Source organism: Nothobranchius furzeri, chromosome 7 (genome assembly GCF_043380555.1).
Source record: "Nothobranchius furzeri strain GRZ-AD chromosome 7, NfurGRZ-RIMD1, whole genome shotgun sequence".
Taxonomy (NCBI): Eukaryota; Metazoa; Chordata; class Actinopteri; order Cyprinodontiformes; family Nothobranchiidae; genus Nothobranchius; species Nothobranchius furzeri.
This window is the reverse complement of record NC_091747.1, coordinates 21598406-21621554: the sequence shown is the minus strand read 5'-3', so window position 1 is coordinate 21621554 and position 23149 is coordinate 21598406.

The following is a 23149-nucleotide window of genomic DNA, read 5'->3' as shown; positions in this document are numbered from 1 at the left end:
AGGCCCAAGCAAGACGTGCCCCGAGGAGCGTCTTGCCACATGTAAACAATGGGTCTGAAGGAGGGCCTCCAGGAGAGAGGCGCAAGCAAGAAAAACCCGAGGAGCGTCTTGACACATGTCAACACTGGGTCTGACTGAGCGCCTCCAGGAGAGAGGCCCCAGCAAGACGCGCCCCGAGGAGCGTCTTGCCACATGTCAGCACTCGGTCTGACTGAGCGCCTCCAGGAGAGAGGCCCAAGCAAGAAGCGCCCCGAGGAGCGTCTTGCCACATGTCAACAATGGGTCTGACTGAGGGCCTCCAGGAGAGAAGCCCAAGCAAGACGCGCCCCGAGGAGCGTCTTGCCACATGTCAACACTAGGTCTAATTGAGCGCCTCCAGGACAGAGGCCCAAGCAAGACGCGCCCCGAGGAGCGTCTTGCCACATGTCACTACTCGGTCTGACTGAGCGCCTCCAGGAGAGAGGCCCAAGCAAGACGTGTCCCGAGGAGCGTCTTGCCACATGTCAACAATGGATCTGACTGAGGTCCTCCAGGAGAGAAGCCCAAGCAAGAAGCGCCCCGAGGAGCGTCTTGCCACATGTCAACACTGGGTCTGACTGAGCGCCTCCAGGAGAGAGGCCCAAGCAAGACACGCCCCGAGGAGCGTCTTGACACATGTCAATACTGGGTCTGACTGAGGGCCTCCATGAGAGAAGCCCAAGCAAGACGCGCCCCGAGGAGAGTCTTGCCACATGTCAACACTGGGTCTGACTGAGGGCCTCCAGGAGAGAGGCCAAAATAAGACGCTCCCCGAGGAGCGTCTTGCCACATGTCAACAATGGGTCTGACTGAGGGCCTCCAGGAGAGAAGCCCAAGCAAGACGCGCCCCGAGGAGCGTCTTGCCACATGTCAGCACTCGGTCTGACTGAGCGCCTCCAGGAGAGAGGCCCAAGCAAGACGCGCCCCGAGGAGCGTCTTGCCGCAAGTCAACACTGGGTCTGACTGAGCGCCTCCAGGAGAGAGGCCCAAGCAAGACGCGCCCCGAGGAGAGTCTTGCCACATGTCAGCACTCGGTCTGACTGAGCGCCTCCAGGGGAGAGGCCCAAGCAAGACGCGCCCCGAGGAGCGTCTTGACACATTTCTCCTCTGGGTCTGACTGAGCGCCTCCAGGAGAGAGGCCCAAGCAAGACGTGCCCCGAGGAGCGTCTTTCCACATGTCAACACTGGGTCTGACTGATGGCCTCCAGGAGAGAAGCCCAAGCAAGACGCGCCCCGTGGAGCGTCTTGACACATGTCAACACTGGGTCTGACAGAGGGCCTCCAGGAGAGAGGCCGAAGCAAGACGCGCCCCGAGGAGTGTCTTGCCACATGTCACCACTTGGTCTGACTGAGGGCCTCCAGGAGAGAAGCCCAAGCAACACGCGGCCCAAGGAGCGTCTTGCCACATGTCAGCACTCGGTCTGACTGAGCGCCTCCAGGAGAGAGGCCCAAGCAAGACGCGCCCCGAGGAGCGTCTTGCCACATGTCAACACTGGGTCTGACTGAGTGCCTCCATGAGAGAAGCCCCAGCAAGACGCGCCCCGAGGAGCGTCTTGTCACATGTCACTACTCGGTCTGACTGAGCGCCTCCAGGAGAGAGGCCCAAGCAAGACGTGCCCGGAGGAGCGTCTTGCCACATGTCAACAATGGGTCTGACTGAGGGCCTCCAGGAGAGAAGCACAAGCAAGAAGCGCCCCGAGGAGCGTCTTGCCACATGTCAACACTGGGTCTGACTGAGCGCCTCCAGGAGAGAGGCCCAAGCAAGACACGCCCCGAGGAGCGTCTTGACACATGTTAACACTGGGTCTGACTGAGGGCCTCCATGTGAGCAGCCCAAGCAAGACGCGCCCCGAGGAGAGTCTTGCCACATGTCAACACTGGGTCTGACAGAGAGCATCCAGGAGAGAGGCCCAAGCAATACGCGCCCCGAGGAGCGTCTTGCCACATGTCAACAATGGGTCTGACTGAGGTCCTCCAGGAGAGAAGCCCAAGGAAGACGCGCCCCGAGGAGTTTCTTGCCACATGTCAGCACTCGGTCTGACTGAGCACCTCCAGGAGAGAGGCCAAAGCAAGATGCGCCCGGAGGAGCGTCTTGACACATGTCAACACTGGGTCTGACTGAGCTCCTCCAGGAGAGAGGCCCAAGCAAGACGCGCCCCAAGGAGCGTCTTGCCACGTGTCAACACTGGGTCTTACTTAGCGCCTCCAGGAGAGAGGCCCAAGCAAGATGCGCCCCGAGGAGCGTCTTGCCACGTGTCACCACTGGTTCTGACTGAGCTCCTCCAGGAGAGAGGCCCAAGCAAGATGCGCCCCGAGGAGCGTCTTGCCACGTGTCACCACTGGGTCTGATTGAGCACCTCCAGGAGAGAGGCCCCAGCAAGACGCGCCGCGAGGAGCATCTTGCCTTATGTCAGCACTCGGTCTGACTGAGCGCCTCCAGGAGAGAGGCCCAAGCAAGACCTGCCCAGAGGAGCGTCTTGCCACATGTCACTACTCGGTCTAACTGAGCGCCTCCAGGAGAGAGGTCCAAGCAAGACACGCCCCGAGGAGCGTCTTGCCACATGTCACTACTCGGTCTGACTGAGCGCCTCCAGGAGGGAGGTCCAAGCAAGACGCGCCCCGAGGAGCGTCTTGCCACATGTCAACACTGGGTCTGACTGAGCGCCTCCAGGAGAGAGGCCCGAGGAGCGTCTTGCCACATGTCACCTCTGGGTCTGACTGAGCGCCTCCAGGAGAGAGGCGCAAGCAAGAAAAGCCCGAGGAGCGTCTTGACACATGTCAACACTGGGTCTGACTGAGCGCCTCCAGGAGAGAGGCCCCAGCAAGACGCGCCCCGAGGAGCGTCTTGCCACATGTCAGCACTCGGTCTGACTGAGCGCCTCCAGGAGAGAGGCCCAAGCAAGAGGCGCCCCGAGGAGCGTCTTGCCACATGTCAGCACTCGGTCTGACTGAGCGCCTCCAGGAGAGAGGCCCAAGCAAGACACGCCCCGAGGAGCGTCTTGACACATGTCAACACTGGGTCTGACTGAGGGCCTCCATGAGAGAAGCCCAAGCAAGACGCGCCCCGAGGAGCGTCTTGCCACATGTCAACACTGGGTCTGACTGAGCGCCTCCAGGAGAGAGGCCCAAGCAAGACGAGCCCCGAGGAGAGTCTTGCCACATGTCAGCACTCGGTCTGACTGAGCGCCTCCAGGGAAGAGGCCCAAGCAAGACGCGCCCCGAGGAGCGTCTTGACACATTTCTCCTCTGGGTCTGACTGAGCGCCTCCAGGAGAGAGGCCCAAGCAAGACGTTCCCCGAGGAGCGTCTTTCCACATGTCAACACTGGGTCTGACTGAGTGCCTCCATGAGAGAAGAACCAGCAAGACGCGCCCCGAGGAGCATCTTGCCACATGTCAACACTGGGTCTGACTGAGCACCTCCAGGAGAGAGGCCCAAGCAAGACGCGCCCCGAGGAGCGTCTTGCCACATGTCAACACTGGGTCTGACTGAGCGCCTCCAGGAGAGAGGCCCGAGGAGCGTCTTGACACATGTCACCTCTGGGTCTGACTGAGCGCCTCCAGGAGAGAGGCCCAAGCAAGACGCGCCCCGAGGAGTGTCTTGTCACATGTCAACACTGGGTCTGACTGAGCGCCTCCAGGAGCGAGGCCCAAGCAAGAAACGCCCGAGGAGCGTCTTGACACATGTCAACACTGGGTCTGACTGAGCGCCTCCACGAGAGAGGACCAAGCAACACGCTCCCCGAGAAGCGTCTTGCCACATGTCAACACTGGGTCTGACTGAGTGCCTCCATGAGAGAAGCCCCAGCAAGACGCGCCCCGAGGAGCGTCTTGTCACATGTCACTACTCGGTCTGACTGAGCGCCTCCAGGAGAGAGGCCCAAGCAAGACGTGCCCCGAGGAACGTCTTGCCACATGTTAACAATGGGTCTGACTGAGGGCCTCCAGGAGAGAAGCCCAAGCAAGAAGCGCCCCGAGGAGCGTCTTGCCACATGTCAACACTGGGTCTGACTGAGCGCCTCCAGGAGAGAGGCCCAAGCAAGACACGCCCCGAGGAGAGTCTTGCCACATGTCAACACTGGGTCTGACAGAGGGCATCCAGGAGAGAGGCCCAAGCAATACGCGCCCCGAGGAGCGTCTTGCCACATGTCAACAATGGGTCTGATTGAGGGCCTCCAGGAGAGAAGCCCAAGGAAGACGCGCCCCGAGGAGCTTCTTGCCACATGTCAGCACTCGGTCTGACTGAGCGCCTCCAGGAGAGAGGCCAAAGCAAGATGCGCCCCGAGGAGCGTCTTGACACATGTCAACACTGGGTCTGACAGAGGGCCTCCATTAGAGAGGCCCAAGCAAGACACTCCCCAAGGGGTGTTTTGCCACATGTCAACACTGGGTCTGACTGAGCGCCTCCAGGAGAGAGGCCCAAGCAAGACGCGCCCCGAGGAGCGTCTTGCCACGTGTCAACACTGGGTCTGACTTAGCGCCTCCAGGAGAGAGGCCCAAGCAAGACGCGCCCCGAGGAGCGTCTTGCCACGTGTTACCACTGGGTCTGATTGAGCACCTCCAGGAGAGAGGCCCCAGAAAGACGCGCCGCGAGGAGCATCTTGCCTTATGTCAGCACTCGGTCTGACTGAGCGCCTCCAGGAGAGAGGCCCAAGCAAGACCTGCCCCGAGGAGCGTCTTGCCACATGTCACTACTCGGTCTAACTGAGCGCCTCCAGGAGAGAGGTCCAAGCAAGACACGCGCCGAGGAGCGTCTTGCCACATGTCACTACTCGGTCTGACTGAGCGCCTCCAGGAGGGAGGTCCAAGCAAGACGCGCCCCGAGGAGCGTCTTGCCACATGTCACTACTCGGTCTGACTGAGCGCCTCCAGGAGAGAGGCCCAAGCAAGACGTGCCCCGAGGAGCGTCTTGCCACATGTCAATAATGGGTCTGACTGAGGGCCTCCAGGAGAGAAGCCCAAGCAAGATGTGCCCCGAGGAGCGTCTTGCCACATGTCAACACTGGGTCTGACTGAGGGCCCCCAGGAGAGAGGCCCAAATAAGACGCGCCCCGAGGAGCGTCTTGCCACATGTCAACACTGGGTCTGACTGAGGGCCTCCAGGAGAGAAGCCCAAGCAAGATGCGCCCCGAGGAACGTCTTGCCACTTGTCAGCACTCGGTCTGACTGAGCGCCTCCAGGAGAGAGGCGCAAGCAAGACGCGCCCCGAGGAGCGTCTTGCCACATGTCAACACTGGGACTGACTGAGCGCCTCCAGGAGAGAGGCCCAAGCAAGACGCGCTCCGAGGAGCGTCTTGCCACATGTGAACACTGGGTCTGACTGAGCGCCTCCAGGAGAGAGGCCCATGCAAGACGCGCCCGGAGGAGCGTCTTGCCACATGTCAGCACTCGGTCTGACTGAGCACCTCCAGGAGAGAGGCCCAAGCAAGACGCGCTCCGAGGAGCGTCTTGACACATGTCTCCTCTGGGTCTGACTGAGCGCCTCCAGGAGAGAGGCCCAAGCAAGATGTGCCCCGAGGAGCATTTTGCCACATGTCAACACTGGGTCTGACTGAGTGCCTCCATGAGAGAAGCCCCAGCAAGACGCGCCCCGAGGAGAGTCTTGCCACATGTCAACACTGGGTCTGACAGAGGGCATCCAGGAGAGAGGCCCAAGCAATACGCGCCCCGAGGAGCGTCTTGCCACATGTCAACAATGGGTCTGACTGAGGGCCTCCAGGAGAGAAGCCAAAGCAAGACGCGCCCCGAGGAGCGTCTTGCCACATGTCACTACTCGGTCTAACTGAGCGCCTCCAGGAGAGAGGTCCAAGCAAGACGCGCCCCGAGGAGCGTCTTGCCACATGTCACTACTCGGTCTGACTGAGCGCCTCCAGGAGAGAGGCCCAAGCAAGACGCGCCCCGAGGAGCGTCTTGCCACATGTCAACACTGGGTCTGACTGAGGGCCTCCAGGAGAGAGGCCCAAATAAGACGCTCCCCGAGGAGCGTCTTGCCACATGTCAACAATGGGTCTGACTGAGGGCCTCCAGGAGAGAAGCCCAAGCAAGACGCGCCCCGAGGAGCGTCTTGCCACTTGTCAGCACTCGGTCTGACTGAGCGCCTCCAGGAGAGAGGCCCAAGCAAGACGCGCCCCTAGGAGCGTCTTGCCACAAGTCAACACTGGGTCTGACTGAGCGCCTCCAGGAGAGAGGCCCAAGCAAGACGCGCCCCGAGGAGAGTCTTGCCACATGTCAGCACTCGGTCTGACTGAGCGCCTCCAGGGGAGAGGCCCAAGCAAGACGCGCCCCGAGGAGCGTCTTGACACATTTCTCCTCTGGGTCTGACTGAGCGCCTCCAGGAGAGAGGCCCAAGCAAGACGTTCCTTGAGGAGCGTCTTTCCACATGTCAACACTGGGTCTGACTGAGTGCCTCCATGAGAGAAGAACCAGCAAGACGCGCCCCGAGGAGCGTCTTGCCACATGTCAACACTGGGTCTGACTGAGCGCCTCCAGGAGAGAGGCCATAGGAGCGTCTTGACACATGTCACCTCTGGGTCTGACTGAGCGCCTCCAGGAGCGAGGCCCAAGCAAGAAACGCCCGAGGAGCGTCTTGACACATGTCAACACTGGGTCTGACTGAGCGCCTCCAGGAGAGAGGTCCAAGCAACACGCTCCCCGAGGAGCGTCTTGCCACATGTCAACACTGGGTCTGACTGAGTGGCTCCATGAGAGAAGCCCCAGCAAGACGCGCCCCGAGGAGCGTCTTGTCACATGTCACTACTCGGTCTGACTGAGCGCCTCCAGGAGAGAGGCCCAAGCAAGACGATCCCCGAGGAGCGTCTTGCCACATGTAAACAATGGGTCTGACTGAGGGCCTCCAGGAGAGAAGCCCAAGCAAGAAGCGCCCCGAGGAGCGTCTTGCCACATGTCAACACTGGGTCTGACTGAGCGCCTCCAGGAGAGAGGCCCAAGCAAGACACGCCCCGAGGAGCGTCTTGACACATGTTAACACTGGGTCTGACTGAGGGCCTCCATGTGAGTAGCCCAAGCAAGACGCTCCCCGAGGAGAGTCTTGCCACATGGCAACACTTGGTCTGACAGAGGGCATCCAGGAGAGAGGCCCAAGCAATACGCGCCCCGAGGAGCGTCTTGCCACATGTCGACAATGGGTCTGATTGAGGGCCTCCAGGAGAGAAGCCCAAGGAAGACGCGCCCCGAGGAGCTTCTTGCCACATGTCAGCACTCGGTCTGACTGAGCGCCTCCAGGAGAGAGGCCAAAGCAAGATGCGCCCCGAGGAGCGTCTTGACACATGTCAACACTGGGTCTGACAGAGGGCCTCCATTAGAGAGGCCCAAGCAAGACACTCCCCGAGGGGTGTTTTGCCACATGTCAACACTGGGTCTGACTGAGCGCCTCCAGGAGAGAGGCCCAAGCAAGACGCGCCCCGAGGAGCGTCTTGCCACGTGTCAACACTGGGTCTGACTTAGCGCCTCCAGGAGAGAGGCCCAAGCAAGACGCGCCCCGAGGAGCGTCTTGCCACGTGTTACCACTGGGTCTGATTGAGCACCTCCAGGAGAGAGGCCCCAGCAAGACGCGCCGCGAGGAGCATCTTGCCTTATGTCAGCACTCGGTCTGACTGAGCGCCTCCAGGAGAGAGGCCCAAGCAAGACCTGCCCCGAGGAGCGTCTTGCCACATGTCACTACTCGGTCTAACTGAGCGCCTCCAGGAGAGAGGTCCAAGCAAGACACGCGCCGAGGAGCGTCTTGCCACATGTCACTACTCGGTCTGACTGAGCGCCTCCAGGAGGGAGGTCCAAGCAAGACGCGCCCCGAGGAGCGTCTTGCCACATGTCACTACTCGGTCTGACTGAGCGCCTCCAGGAGAGAGGCCCAAGCAAGACGTGCCCCGAGGAGCGTCTTGCCACATGTCAACAATGGGTCTGACTGAGGGCCTCCAGGAGAGAAGCCCAAGCAAGATGTGCCCCGAGGAGCGTCTTGCCACATGTCAACACTGGGTCTGACTGAGGGCCCCCAGGAGAGAGGCCCAAATAAGACGCGCCCCGAGGAGCGTCTTGCCACATGTCAACACTGGGTCTGACTGAGGGCCTCCAGGAGAGAAGCCCAAGCAAGATGCGCCCCGAGGAACGTCTTGCCACTTGTCAGCACTCGGTCTGACTGAGCGCCTCCAGGAGAGAGGCGCAAGCAAGACGCGCCCCGAGGAGCGTCTTGCCACATGTCAACACTGGGACTGACTGAGCGCCTCCAGGAGAGAGGCCCAAGCAAGACGCGCTCCGAGGAGCGTCTTGCCACATGTGAACACTGGGTCTGACTGAGCGCCTCCAGGAGAGAGGCCCAAGCAAGACGCGCCCGGAGGAGCGTCTTGCCACATGTCAGCACTCGGTCTGACTGAGCGCCTCCAGGAGAGAGGCCCAAGCAAGACGCGCTCCGAGGAGCGTCTTGACACATGTCTCCTCTGGGTCTGACTGAGCGCCTCCAGGAGAGAGGCCCAAGCAAGATGTGCCCCGAGGAGCATTTTGCCACATGTCAACACTGGGTCTGACTGAGTGCCTCCATGAGAGAAGCCCCAGCAAGACGCGCCCCGAGGAGAGTCTTGCCACATGTCAACACTGGGTCTGACAGAGGGCATCCAGGAGAGAGGCCCAAGCAATACGCGCCCCGAGGAGCGTCTTGCCACATGTCAACAATGGGTCTGACTGAGGGCCTCCAGGAGAGAAGCCAAAGCAAGACGCGCCCCGAGGAGCGTCTTGCCACATGTCACTACTCGGTCTAACTGAGCGCCTCCAGGAGAGAGGTCCAAGCAAGACGCGCCCCGAGGAGCGTCTTGCCACATGTCACTACTCGGTCTGACTGAGCGCCTCCAGGAGAGAGGCCCAAGCAAGACGCGCCACGAGGAGCGTCTTGCCACATGTCAACACTGGGTCTGACTGAGGGCCTCCAGGAGAGAGGCCCAAATAAGACACTCCCCGAGGAGCGTCTTGCCACATGTCAACAATGGGTCTGACTGAGGGCCTCCAGGAGAGAAGCCCAAGCAAGACGCGCCCCGAGGAGCGTCTTGCCACTTGTCAGCACTCGGTCTGACTGAGCGCCTCCAGGAGAGAGGCCCAAGCAAGACGCGCCCCGAGGAGCGTCTTGCCACAAGTCAACACTGGGTCTGACTGAGCGCCTCCAGGAGAGAGGCCCAAGCAAGACGCGCCCCGAGGAGAGTCTTGCCACATGTCAGCACTCGGTCTGACTGAGCGCCTCCAGGGGAGAGGCCCAAGCAAGACGCGCCCCGAGGAGCGTCTTGACACATTTCTCCTCTGGGTCTGACTGAGCGCCTCCAGGAGAGAGGCCCAAGCAAGACGTTCCTTGAGGAGCGTCTTTCCACATGTCAACACTGGGTCTGACTGAGTGCCTCCATGAGAGAAGAACCAGCAAGACGCGCCCCGAGGAGCGTCTTGCCACATGTCAACACTGGGTCTGACTGAGCGCCTCCAGGAGAGAGGCCATAGGAGCGTCTTGACACATGTCACCTCTGGGTCTGACTGAGCGCCTCCAGGAGCGAGGCCCAAGCAAGAAACGCCCGAGGAGCGTCTTGACACATGTCAACACTGGGTCTGACTGAGCGCCTCCAGGAGAGAGGTCCAAGCAACACGCTCCCCGAGGAGCGTCTTGCCACATGTCAACACTGGGTCTGACTGAGTGGCTCCATGAGAGAAGCCCCAGCAAGACGATCCCCGAGGAGCGTCTTGCCACATGTAAACAATGGGTCTGACTGAGGGCCTCCAGGAGAGAAGCCCAAGCAAGAAGCGCCCCGAGGAGCGTCTTGCCACATGTCAACACTGGGTCTGACTGAGCGCCTCCAGGAGAGAGGCCCAAGCAAGACACGCCCCGAGGAGCGTCTTGACACATGTTAACACTGGGTCTGACTGAGGGCCTCCATGTGAGTAGCCCAAGCAAGACGCTCCCCGAGGAGAGTCTTGCCACATGGCAACACTTGGTCTGACAGAGGGCATCCAGGAGAGAGGCCCAAGCAATACGCGCCCCGAGGAGCGTCTTGCCACATGTCGACAATGGGTCTGATTGAGGGCCTCCAGGAGAGAAGCCCAAGGAAGACGCGCCCCGAGGAGCTTCTTGCCACATGTCAGCACTCGGTCTGACTGATCGCCTCCAGGAGAGAGGCCAAAGCAAGATGCGCCCCGAGGAGCGTCTTGACACATGTCAACACTGGGTCTGACAGAGGGCCTCCATGAGAGAGGCCCAAGCAAGACACTCCCCGAGGAGTGTTTTGCCACATGTCAACACTGGGTCTTACTGAGCGCCTCCAGGAGAGAGGCCGAAGCAAGACGCGCCCCGAGGAGCGTCTTGCCACGTGTCAACACTGGGTCTGACTTAGCGCCTCCAGGAGAGAGGCCCAAGCAAGATGCGCCCCGAGGAGCGTCTTGCCACGTGTTACCACTGGGTCTGATTGAGCACCTCCAGGAGAGAGGCCCCAGCAAGACGCGCCGCGAGGAGCATCTTGCCTTATGTCAGCACTCGGTCTGACTGAGCGCCTCCAGGAGAGAGGCCCAAGCAAGACCTGCCCCGAGGAGCGTCTTGCCACATGTCACTACTCGGTCTAACTGAGCGCCTCCAGGAGAGAGGTCCAAGCAAGACACGCGCCGAGGAGCGTCTTGCCACATGTCACTACTCGGTCTGACTGAGCGCCTCCAGGAGGGAGGTCCAAGCAAGACGCGCCCCGAGGAGCGTCTTGCCACATGTCACTACTCGGTCTGACTGAGCGCCTCCAGGAGAGAGGCCCAAGCAAGACGTGCCCCGAGGAGCGTCTTGCCACATGTCAACAATGGGTCTGACTGAGGGGCTCCAGGAGAGAAGCCCAAGCAAGATGTGCCCCGAGGAGCGTCTTGCCACATGTCAACACTGGGTCTGACTGAGGGCCCCCAGGAGAGAGGCCCAAATAAGACGCGCCCCGAGGAGCGTCTTGCCACATGTCAACACTGGGTCTGACTGAGGGCCTCCAGGAGAGAAGCCCAAGCAAGATGCGCCCCGAGGAACGTCTTGCCACTTGTCAGCACTCGGTCTGACTGAGCGCCTCCAGGAGAGAGGCGCAAGCAAGACGCGCCCCGAGGAGCGTCTTGCCACATGTCAACACTGGGACTGACTGAGCGCCTCCAGGAGAGAGGCCCAAGCAAGACGCGCTCCGAGGAGCGTCTTGCCACATGTGAACACTGGGTCTGACTGAGCGCCTCCAGGAGAGAGGCCCAAGCAAGACGCGCCCGGAGGAGCGTCTTGCCACATGTCAGCACTCGGTCTGACTGAGCGCCTCCAGGAGAGAGGCCCAAGCAAGACGCGCTCCGAGGAGCGTCTTGACACATGTCTCCTCTGGGTCTGACTGAGCGCCTCCAGGAGAGAGGCCCAAGCAAGATGTGCCCCGAGGAGCATTTTGCCACATGTCAACACTGGGTCTGACTGAGTGCCTCCATGAGAGAAGCCCCAGCAAGACGCGCCCCGAGGAGAGTCTTGCCACATGTCAACACTGGGTCTGACAGAGGGCATCCAGGAGAGAGGCCCAAGCAATACGCGCCCCGAGGAGCGTCTTGCCACATGTCAACAATGGGTCTGACTGAGGGCCTCCAGGAGAGAAGCCAAAGCAAGACGCGCCCCGAGGAGCGTCTTGCCACATGTCACTACTCGGTCTAACTGAGCGCCTCCAGGAGAGAGGTCCAAGCAAGACGCGCCCCGAGGAGCGTCTTGCCACATGTCACTACTCGGTCTGACTGAGCGCCTCCAGGAGAGAGGCCCAAGCAAGACGCGCCCCGAGGAGCGTCTTGCCACATGTCAACACTGGGTCTGACTGAGGGCCTCCATGAGAGAGGCCCAAATAAGACGCTCCCCGAGGAGCGTCTTGCCACATGTCAACAATGGGTCTGACTGAGGGCCTCCAGGAGAGAAGCCCAAGCAAGACGCGCCCCGAGGAGCGTCTTGCCACATGTCAGCACTCGGTCTGACTGAGCGCCTCCAGGAGAGAGGCCCAAGCAAGACGCGCCCCGAGGAGCGTCTTGCCACAAGTCAACACTGGGTCTGACTGAGCGCCTCCAGGAGAGAGGCCCAAGCAAGACGCGCCCCGAGGAGAGTCTTGCCACATGTCAGCACTCGGTCTGACTGAGCGCCTCCAGGGGAGAGGCCCAAGCAAGACGCGCCCCGAGGAGCGTCTTGACACATTTCTCCTCTGGGTCTGACTGAGCGCCTCCAGGAGAGAGGCCCAAGCAAGACGTTCCCCGAGGACCGTCTTTCCACATGTCAACACTGGGTCTGACTGAGTGCCTCCATGAGAGAAGAACCAGCAAGACGCGCCCCGAGGAGCGTCTTGCCACATGTCAACACTGGGTCTGACTGAGCACCTCCAGGAGAGAGGCCCAAGCAAGACGCGCCCCGAGGAGCGTCTTGCCACATGTCAACACTGGGTCTGACTGAGCGCCTCCAGGAGAGAGGCCATAGGAGCGTCTTGACACATGTCACCTCTGGGTCTGACTGAGCGCCTCCAGGAGCGAGGCCCAAGCAAGAAACGCCCGAGGAGCGTCTTGACACATGTCAACACTGGGTCTGACTGAGCGCCTCCAGGAGAGAGGTCCAAGCAACACGCTCCCCGAGGAGCGTCTTGCCACATGTCAACACTGGGTCTGACTGAGTGGCTCCATGAGAGAAGCCCCAGCAAGACGCGCCACGAGGAGCGTCTTGTCACATGTCACTACTCGGTCTGACTGAGCGCCTCCAGGAGAGAGGCCCAAGCAAGACGATCCCCGAGGAGCGTCTTGCCACATGTAAACAATGGGTCTGACTGAGGGCCTCCAGGAGAGAAGCCCAAGCAAGAAGCGCCCCGAGGAGCGTCTTGCCACATGTCAACACTGGGTCTGACTGAGCGCCTCCAGGAGAGAGGCCCAAGCAAGACACGCCCCGAGGAGCGTCTTGACACATGTTAACACTGGGTCTGACTGAGGGCCTCCATGTGAGTAGCCCAAGCAAGACGCTCCCCGAGGAGAGTCTTGCCACATGGCAACACTTGGTCTGACAGAGGGCATCCAGGAGAGAGGCCCAAGCAATACGCGCCCCGAGGAGCGTCTTGCCACATGTCGACAATGGGTCTGATTGAGGGCCTCCAGGAGAGAAGCCCAAGGAAGACGCGCCCCGAGGAGCTTCTTGCCACATGTCAGCACTCGGTCTGACTGAGCGCCTCCAGGAGAGAGGCCAAAGCAAGATGCGCCCCGAGGAGCGTCTTGACACATGTCAACACTGGGTCTGACAGAGGGCCTCCATGAGAGAGGCCCAAGCAAGACACTCCCCGAGGAGTGTTTTGCCACATGTCAACACTGGGTCTTACTGAGCGCCTCCAGGAGAGAGGCCGAAGCAAGACGCGCCCCGAGGAGCGTCTTGCCACGTGTCAACACTGGGTCTGACTTAGCGCCTCCAGGAGAGAGGCCCAAGCAAGATGCGCCCCGAGGAGCGTCTTGCCACGTGTCACCACTGGGTCTGACTGAGCTCCTCCAGGAGAGAGGCCCCAGCAAGACGCGCCACGAGGAGCATCTTGCCTTATGTCAGCACTCGGTCTGACTGAGCACTTCCAGGAGAGAGGCCCAAGCAAGACCTGCCCCGAGGAGCGTCTTGCCACATGTCACTACTCGGTCTAACTGAGCGCCTCCAGGAGAGAGGTCCAAGCAAGACACGCCCTGAGGAGCGTCTTGCCACATGTCACTACTCGGTCTGACTGAGCGCCTCCAGGAGGGAGGTCCAAGCAAGACGCGCCCCGAGGAGCGTCTTGCCACATGTCACTACTCGGTCTGACTGAGCGCCTCCAGGATTGAGGCCCAAGCAAGACGTGCCCCGAGGAGCGTCTTGCCACATGTCAACAATGGGTCTGACTGAGGGCCTCCAGGAGAGAAGCCCAAGCAAGACGCGCCCCGAGGAGCGTCTTGCCACATGTCAACACTGGGTCTGACTGAGGGCCCCCAGGAGAGAGGCCCAAATAAGACGCGCCCCGAGGAGCGTCTTGCCACATGTCAACACTGGGTCTGACTGAGGGCCTCCAGGAGAGAAGCCCAAGCAAGATGCTCCCCGAGGAGCGTCTTGCCACTTGTCAGCACTCGGTCTGACTGAGCGCCTCCAGGAGAGAGGCGCAAGCAAGACGCGCCCCGAGGAGCGTCTTGCCACATGTCAACACTGGGTCTGACTGAGCGCCTCCAGGAGAGAGGCCCAAGCAAGACGCGCCCCGAGGAGCATCTTGCCACATGTGAACACTGAGTCTGACTGAGCGCCTCCAGGAGAGAGGCCCAAGCAAGACGCGCCCGGAGGAGCGTCTTGCCACATGTCAGCACTCGGTCTGACTGAGCGCCTCCAGGAGAGAGGCCCAAGCAAGACGCGCCCCGAGGAGCGTCTTGACACATGTCTCCTCTGGGTCTGACTGAGCGCCTCCAGGAGAGAGGCCCAAGCAAGACGCGCCCCGAGGAGCGTCTTGCCACATGTCAACACTGGGTCTGACTGAGCGCCTCCAGGAGAGAGGCCCAAGCAAGACGCGCCCCGAGGAGCGTCTTGCCACATGTCACTACTCGGTCTGACTGAGCGCCTCTAGGAGAGAGGTCCAAGAAACACGTGCCCCGAGGAGCGTCTTGCCACATGTCAACACTGGGTCTGACTGAGTGCCTCCATGAGAGAAGCCCAAGCAACACGCGCCCCGAGGAGCGTCTTGCCACATGTCACTACTCGGTCTGACTGAGCGCCTCCAGGAGAGAGGCCCAAGCAAGACGTGCCCCGAGGAGCGTCTTGCCACATGTCAACAATGGGTCTGACTGAGGGCCTCCAGGAGAGAAGCCCAAGCAAGAAGCGCCCCGAGGAGCATCTTGCCACATGTCAACACTGGGTCTGACTGAGCGCCTCCAGGAGAGAGGCCCAAGCAAGACACGCCCCGAGGAGCGTCTTGACACATGTCAACACTGGGTCTGACTGAGGGCCTCCATGAGAGAAGCCCAAGCAAGACGCGCCCCGAGGAGAGTCTTGCCACATGTCAACACTGGGTCTGACAGAGGGCATCCAGGAGAGAGGCCCAAGCAATACGCGCCCCGAGGAGCGTCTTGCCACATGTCAACAATGGGTCTGACTGAGGGCCTCCAGGAGAGAAGCCAAAGCAAGACGCCCCCCGAGGAGCTTCTTTCCACATGTCAACAATGGGTCTTACTGAGGGCCTCCATGAGAGAAGCCCAAGCAAGACGCGCCCCGAGGAGTGTCTTGCCACATGTCAACACTGTGTCTGACTGAGCGCCTCCAGGAGAGAGGCCCAAGCAAGACGCGCCCCGAGGAGCGTCTTGCCACGTGTCAACACTGGGTTTGACTGAGCGCCTCCAGGAGAGAGGCCCAAGCAAGACACGCCCCGAGGAGCATCTTGACACATGTCAACACTGGGTCTGACTGAGGGCCTCCATGAGAGAAGCCCAAGCAAGACGCGCCCCGAGGAGAGTCTTGCCACATGTCAACACTGGGTCTGACTGAGCTCCTCCAGGAGAGAGGCCCAAGCAAGACGCGCCCAGAGGAGCGTCTTGCCACGTGTCACCACTGGGTCTGATTGAGCACCTCCAGGATAGAGGCCCCAGCAAGACGCGCCCCGAGGAGCGTCTTGCCTTATGTCAGCACTCGGTCTGACTGAGCGCCTCCAGGAGAGAGGCCCAAGCAAGACGCGCCCCGAGGAGCGTCTTGCAAAATGTCACTACTAAGTCTGACTGAGCGCCTCCAGGAGGGAGGTCCAAGCAAGACGCGCCCCGAGGAGCGTCTTGCCACATGTCACTACTCGGTCTGACTGAGCGCCTCCAGGAGAGAGGCCCAAGCAAGACGTGCCCCGAGGAGCGTCTTGCCACATGTCAACAATGGGTCTGACTGAGGGCCTCCAGGAGAGAAGCCCAAGCAAGACACGCCCCGAGGAGCGTCTTGACACATGTCAACACTGGGTCGGACTGAGGGCCTCCATGAGAGAAGCCCAAGCAAGATGCGCCCCGAGGAGAGTCTTGCAACATGTCAACACTCGGTCTGACAGAGGGCATTCAGGAGAGAGGCCCAAGCAATACGCGCCCCGAGGAGCGTCTTGCCACATGTCACCACTGCGTCTGAATGAGCGCCTCCAGGAGAGAGGCCCAACCAAGACGCGCCCCGAGGAGTGTTTTGCCACATGCCAACACTGGGTCTGACTGAGCGCCTCCAGGAGAGAGGCCCAAGCAAGATGCGCCCCGAGGAGCGTCTTGCCACGTGTCAACACTGGGTCTGACTGAGGGCCTCCAGGAGAGAGGCCCAAGCAAGATGCGCCCCGAGGAGCGTCTTGCCACATGTCACCTCTGGTTCTGACTGAGCGCCTCCCGGAGAGAGGCCCAAGCAAGACGTGCCCCGAGGAGCGTCAGGCCACATGTCACTACTCAGTCTGACTGAGCGCCTCCAGGAGAGAGGCCCAAGCAAGACGCGCCCCGAGGAGCGTCTTGCCACATGTCAGCACTGGGTCTGACTGAGCGCCTCCAGGAGAGAGGCCCCAGCAAGACGCGCCCCGAGGAGCGTCTTGCCTTATGTCAGCACTCGGTCTGACTGAGCGCCTCCAGGAGAGAGGCCCAAGCAAGACGCGCCCCGAAGAGCGTCTTGCCACATGTCAACAATGGGTCTGACTGAGGGCCTCCAGGAGAGAGGCCCAAGCAACATGCGCCCGGAGGAGCGTCTTGCCACATGTCAACACTGGGTCTGACAGAGGGCCTCCAGGAGAGAGGCCCAAGCAAGACGCGCCCCGAGGAGCGTCTTGCCACATGTCACCTCTGGTTCTGACTGAGCGCCTCCAGGAGAGAGGCCCAAGAAAGACGCGCCCTGAGGAGCATCTTGTCACATGTCAACACTGGGTCTTTCTGAGCGCCTCCAGGAGAGAAGCCCAAGCAAGACGCGCCCCGAGGAGCATCTTGCCACATGTCAGCACTCGGTCTGACTGAGCGCCTCCAGGAGAGAGGCCCAAGCAAGACGCGCCCCGAGGAGCGTCTTGCCACATGTCAACAATGGGTCTGACTGAGGGCCTCCAGGAGAGAAGCCCAAGCAACACGCGGCCCGAGGAGCGTCTTGCCACATGTCAGCACTCGGTCTGACTGAGCGCCTCCAGGAGAGAGGCCCAAGCAAGAAGCGCCCCGAGGAGCGTCTTGCCACATGTCAACAATGGGTCTGACTGAGGGCCTCCAGGAGAGAAGCCCAATCAAGACGCGCCCCGTGGAGCGTCTTGACACATGTCAACACTGGGTCTGACAGAGGGCCTCCAGGAGAGAGGCCGAAGCAAGACGCGCCCCGAGGAGTGTCTTGCCACATGTCACCACTTGGTCTGACTGAGGGCCTCCAGGAGAGAAGCCCAAGCAACACGCGGCCCGAGGAGCGTCTTGCCACATGTCAGCACTCGGTCTGACTGAGCGCCTCCAGGAGAGAGGCCCAAGCAATACGCGCCCCGAGGAGCGTCTTGCCACATGTCACCACTGCGTCTGAATGAGCGCCTCCAGGAGAGAGGCCCAACCAAGACGCGCCCCGAGGAGCGTCTTGCCACATGTCAACAATGGGTCTGACTGAGGGCCTCCAGTAGAGAAGCCCAAGCAAGACGCGCCCCGAGGAGCGTCTTGACACATGTCAACACTGGGTCTGACAGAGGGTCGCCAGGAGAGAGGCCCAAGCAAGACGCGCCCCGAGGAGTGTCTTGCCACACGTCACCACTTGGTCTGACTGAGCGCCTCCAGGAGAGAGGCCCAAGCAACACGCGCCCCGAGGAGCGTCAGTCCACATGTCACTACTCAGTCTGACTGAGCGCCTCCAGGAGAGAGGCCCAAGCAAGACGCGCCCCGAGGAGCGTCTTGCCACATGTCAACAATGGGTCTTACTGAGGGCCTCCAGGAGAGAAGCCCAAGCAAGACGCGCCCCGGGGAGCTTCTTGCCACATGTCAGCACTCGGTCTGACTGAGCGCCTCCAGGAGAGAGGCCAAAGCAAGACGCGCCCCGAGGAGCGTCTTGACACATGTCAACACTGGGTCTGACAGAGGGCCTCCATGAGAGAGGCCCAAGCAAGACGCGCCCCGAGGAGTGTCTTGCCACATGTCAACACTGGGTCTGACAGAGGGCCTCCAGGAGAGAGGTCCAAGCAAGACGCGCCTCGAGGAGCGTCTTGCCACATGTCACTACTCGGTCTGACTGAGAGCCTCAGGGAGAGAGGTCCAAGCAAAACGCGCCCCGAGGAGCGTCTTGCCACATGTCACTACTCGGTCTGTTTGAGCGCCTCCAGGAGAGAGGCCCAAGCAAGACGTGCCCCGAGGAGCGTCTTACCACATGTCAACAATGGGTCTGACTGAGGGCCTCCAGGAGAGAAGCCCAAGCAAGACGCGCCCCGAGGAGCGTCTTGCCACATGTCAACACTGGGTCTGACTGAGCGCCTCCAGGAGAGAGGCCCAAGCAAGACGCACCCCGAGGAGCGTCTTTCCACGTGTCACCACTGGGTCTGACTGAGCGCCTCCAGGAGAGAGGCCCAAGCAAGACGCGCCCCGAGGAGCGTCTTGCCACATGTCAACACTGGGTCTGACTGAGCGCCTCCAGGAGAGAGGCCCAAGCAAGACGCACCCCGAGGAGCGTCTTTCCACGTGTCACCACTGGGTCTGACTGAGCGCCTCCAGGAGAGAGGCCCAAGCAAGACGCGCCCCGAGGAGCGTCTTGCCACATGTCACCTCTGGTTCTGACTGAGCGCCTCCAGGAGAGAAGCCCAAGCAAGACACGCCCCGAGGAGCGTCTTGACACATGTCAACACTGGGTCTGACTGAGCGCCTCCAGGAGAGAGGCCCAAGCAAGACGCACCCCGAGGAGCGTCTTTCCACGTGTCACCACTGGGTCTGACTGAGCGCCTCCAGGAGAGAGGCCCAAGCAAGACGCGCCCCGAGGAGCGTCTTGCCACATGTCAACACTGGGTCTGACTGAGCGCCTCCAGGAGAGAGGCCCAAGCAAGACGCACCCCGAGGAGCGTCTTTCCACGTGTCACAACTGGGTCTGACTGAGCGCCTCCAGGAGAGAGGCCCAAGCAAGACGCGCCCCGAGGAGCGTCTTGCCACATGTCACCTCTGGTTCTGACTGAGCGCCTCCAGGAGAGAAGCCCAAGCAAGACACGCCCCGAGGAGCGTCTTGACACATGTCAACACTGGGTCGGACTGAGGGCCTCCATGAGAGAAGCCCAAGCAAGATGCGCCCCGAGGAGAGTCTTGCAACATGTCAACACTCGGTCTCACAGAGGGCATTCAGGAGAGAGGCCCAAGCAATACGCGCCCCGAGGAGCGTCTTGCCACATGTCACCACTGCGTCTGAATGAGCGCCTCCAGGAGAGAGGCCTAACCAAGACGCGCCCCGAGGAGTGTCTTGCCACATGCCAACACTGGGTCTGACTGAGCGCCTCCAGGAGAGAGGCCCAAGCAAGATGCGCCCCGAGGAGCGTCTTGCCATGTCTCAACACTGGGTCTGACTGAGCGCCTCCAGGAGAGAGGCCCAAGCAAGACGCACCCCGAGGAGCGTCTTTCCACGTGTCACCACTGGGTCTGACTGAGCGCCTCCAGGAGAGAGGCCCAAGCAAGACGCGCCCCGAGGAGCGTCTTGCCAGATGTCAACACTGGGTCTGACAGAGGGCCTCCAGGAGAGAGGCCAAAGCAAGACGCGCCCCGAGGAGCGTCTTGCCACATGTCACCTCTGGTTCTGACTGAGCGCCTCCAGGAGAGAGGCCCAAGCAAGACGCGCCCCTAGGAGTGTCATGCCACATGTCACCACTGGCTCTGACTGAGCGCCACCAGGAGAGAGGCCCAAGCAAGACGTGCCCCGAGGAGCGTCAGGCCACATGTCACTACTCAGTCTGACTGAGCGCCTCCAGGAGAGAGGCCCAAGCAAGACGCGCCCCGAGGAGCGTCTTGCCACATGTCAGCACTGGGTCTGACTGAGCGCCTCCAGGAGAGAGGCCCCAGCAAGACGCGCCCCGAGGAGCGTCTTGCCTTATGTCAGCACTCGGTCTGACTGAGCGCCTCCAGGAGAGAGGCCCAAGCAAGACGCGCCCCGAGGAGCGTCTTGCCACATGTCAACAATGGGTCTGACTGAGGGCCTCCAGGAGAGAGGCCCAAGCAACATGCGCCCGGAGGAGCGTCTTGCCACATGTCAACACTGGGTCTGACAGAGGGCCTCCAGGAGAGAGGCCCAAGCAAGACGCGCCCCGAGGAGTGTCTTGCCACACGTCACCACTTGGTCTGACTGAGCGCCTCCAGGAGAGAGGCCCAAGCAACACGCGCCCCGAGGAGCGTCAGTCCACATGTCACTACTCAGTCTGACTGAGCGCCTCCAGGAGAGAGGCCCAAGCAAGACGCGCCCCGAGGAGCGTCTTGCCACATGTCAACAATGGGTCTTACTGAGGGCCTCCAGGAGAGAAGCCCAAGCAAGACGCGCCCCGAGGAGCTTCTTGCCACATGTCAGCACTCGGTCTGACTGAGCGCCTCCAGGAGAGAGGCCAAAGCAAGACGCGCCCCGAGGAGCGTCTTGACACATGTCAACACTGGGTCTGACAGAGGGCCTCCATGAGAGAGGCCCAAGCAAGACGCGCCCCGAGGAGTGTCTTGCCACATGTCAACACTGGGTCTGACAGAGGGCCTCCAGGAGAGAGTCCCAAGCAAGACGCACCCCGAGGAGCGTCTTTCCACGTGTCACCACTGGGTCTGACTGAGCGCCTCCAGGAGAGAGGCCCAAGCAAGACGCGCCCCGAGGAGCGTCTTGCCACATGTCAACACTGGGTCTGACTGAGCGCCTCCAGGAGAGAGGCCCAAGCAAGACGCACCCCGAGGAGCGTCTTTCCACGTGTCACCACTGGGTCTGACTGAGCGCCTCCATGAGAGAGGCCCAAGCAAGACGCGCCCCGAGGAGCGTCTTGCCACATGTCACCTCTGGTTCTGACTGAGCGCCTCCAGGAGAGAAGCCCAAGCAAGACACGCCCCGAGGAGCGTCTTGACACATGTCAACACTGGGTCTGACTGAGCGCCTCCAGGAGAGAGGCCCAAGCAAGACGCACCCCGAGGAGCGTCTTTCCACGTGTCACCACTGGGTCTGACTGAGCGCCTCCAGGAGAGAGGCCCAAGCAAGACGCGCCCCGAGGAGCGTCTTGCCACATGTCAACACTGGGTCTGACTGAGCGCCTCCAGGAGAGAGGCCCAAGCAAGACGCACCCCGAGGAGCGTCTTTCCACGTGTCACAACTGGGTCTGACTGAGCGCCTCCAGGAGAGAGGCCCAAGCAAGACGCGCCCCGAGGAGCGTCTTGCCACATGTCACCTCTGGTTCTGACTGAGCGCCTCCAGGAGAGAAGCCCAAGCAAGACACGCCCCGAGGAGCGTCTTGACACATGTCAACACTGGGTCGGACTGAGGGCCTCCATGAGAGAAGCCCAAGCAAGATGCGCCCCGAGGAGAGTCTTGCAACATGTCAACACTCGGTCTGACAGAGGGCATTCAGGAGAGAGGCCCAAGCAATACGCGCCCCGAGGAGCGTCTTGCCACATGTCACCACTGCGTCTGAATGAGCGCCTCCAGGAGAGAGGCCCAACCAAGACGCGCCCCGAGGAGTGTCTTGCCACATGCCAACACTGGGTCTGACTGAGCGCCTCCAGGAGAGAGGCCCAAGCAAGATGCGCCCCGAGGAGCGTCTTGCCATGTCTCAACACTGGGTCTGACTGAGCGCCTCCAGGAGAGAGGCCCAAGCAAGACGCACCCCGAGGAGCGTCTTTCCACGTGTCACCACTGGGTCTGACTGAGCGCCTCCAGGAGAGAGGCCCAAGCAAGACGCGCCCCGAGGAGCGTCTTGCCAGATGTCAACACTGGGTCTGACAGAGGGCCTCCAGGAGAGAGGCCAAAGCAAGACGCGCCCCGAGGAGCGTCTTGCCACATGTCACCTCTGGTTCTGACTGAGCGCCTCCAGGAGAGAGGCCCAAGCAAGACGCGCCCCTAGGAGTGTCATGCCACATGTCACCACTGGCTCTGACTGAGCGCCACCAGGAGAGAGGCCCAAGCAAGACGTGCCCCGAGGAGCGTCAGGCCACATGTCACTACTCAGTCTGACTGAGCGCCTCCAGGAGAGAGGCCCAAGCAAGACGCGCCCCGAGGAGCGTCTTGCCACATGTCAGCACTGGGTCTGACTGAGCGCCTCCAGGAGAGAGGCCCCAGCAAGACGCGCCCCGAGGAGCGTCTTGCCTTATGTCAGCACTCGGTCTGACTGAGCGCCTCCAGGAGAGAGGCCCAAGCAAGACGCGCCCCGAGGAGCGTCTTGCCACATGTCAACAATGGGTCTGACTGAGGGCCTCCAGGAGAGAGGCCCAAGCAACATGCGCCCGGAGGAGCGTCTTGCCACATGTCAACACTGGGTCTGACAGAGGGCCTCCAGGAGAGAGGCCCAAGCAAGACGCGCCCCGAGGAGCGTCTTGCCACATGTCACCTCTGGTTCTGACTGAGCGCCTCCAGGAGAGAGGCCCAAGCAAGACGCGCCCTGAGGAGCGTCTTGTCACATGTCAACACTGGGTCTTTCTGAGCGCCTCCAGGAGAGAAGCCCAAGCAAGACGCGCCCCGAGGAGCGTCTTGCCACATGTCAGCACTCGGTCTGACTGAGCGCCTCCAGGAGAGAGGCCCAAGCAAGACGCGCCCCGAGGAGCGTCTTGCCACATGTCAACAATGGGTCTGACTGAGGGCCTCCAGGAGAGAAGCCCAAGCAACACGCGGCCCGAGGAGCGTCTTGCCACATGTCAGCACTCGGTCTGACTGAGCGCCTCCAGGAGAGAGGCCCAAGCAAGAAGCGCCCCGAGGAGCGTCTTGCCACATGTCAACAATGGGTCTGACTGAGGGCCTCCAGGAGAGAAGCCCAAGCAAGACGCGCCCCGTGGAGCGTCTTGACACATGTCAACACTGGGTCTGACAGAGGGCCTCCAGGAGAGAGGCCGAAGCAAGACGCGCCCCGAGGAGTGTCTTGCCACATGTCACCACTTGGTCTGACTGAGGGCCTCCAGGAGAGAAGCCCAAGCAACACGCGGCCCGAGGAGCGTCTTGCCACATGTCAGCACTCGGTCTGA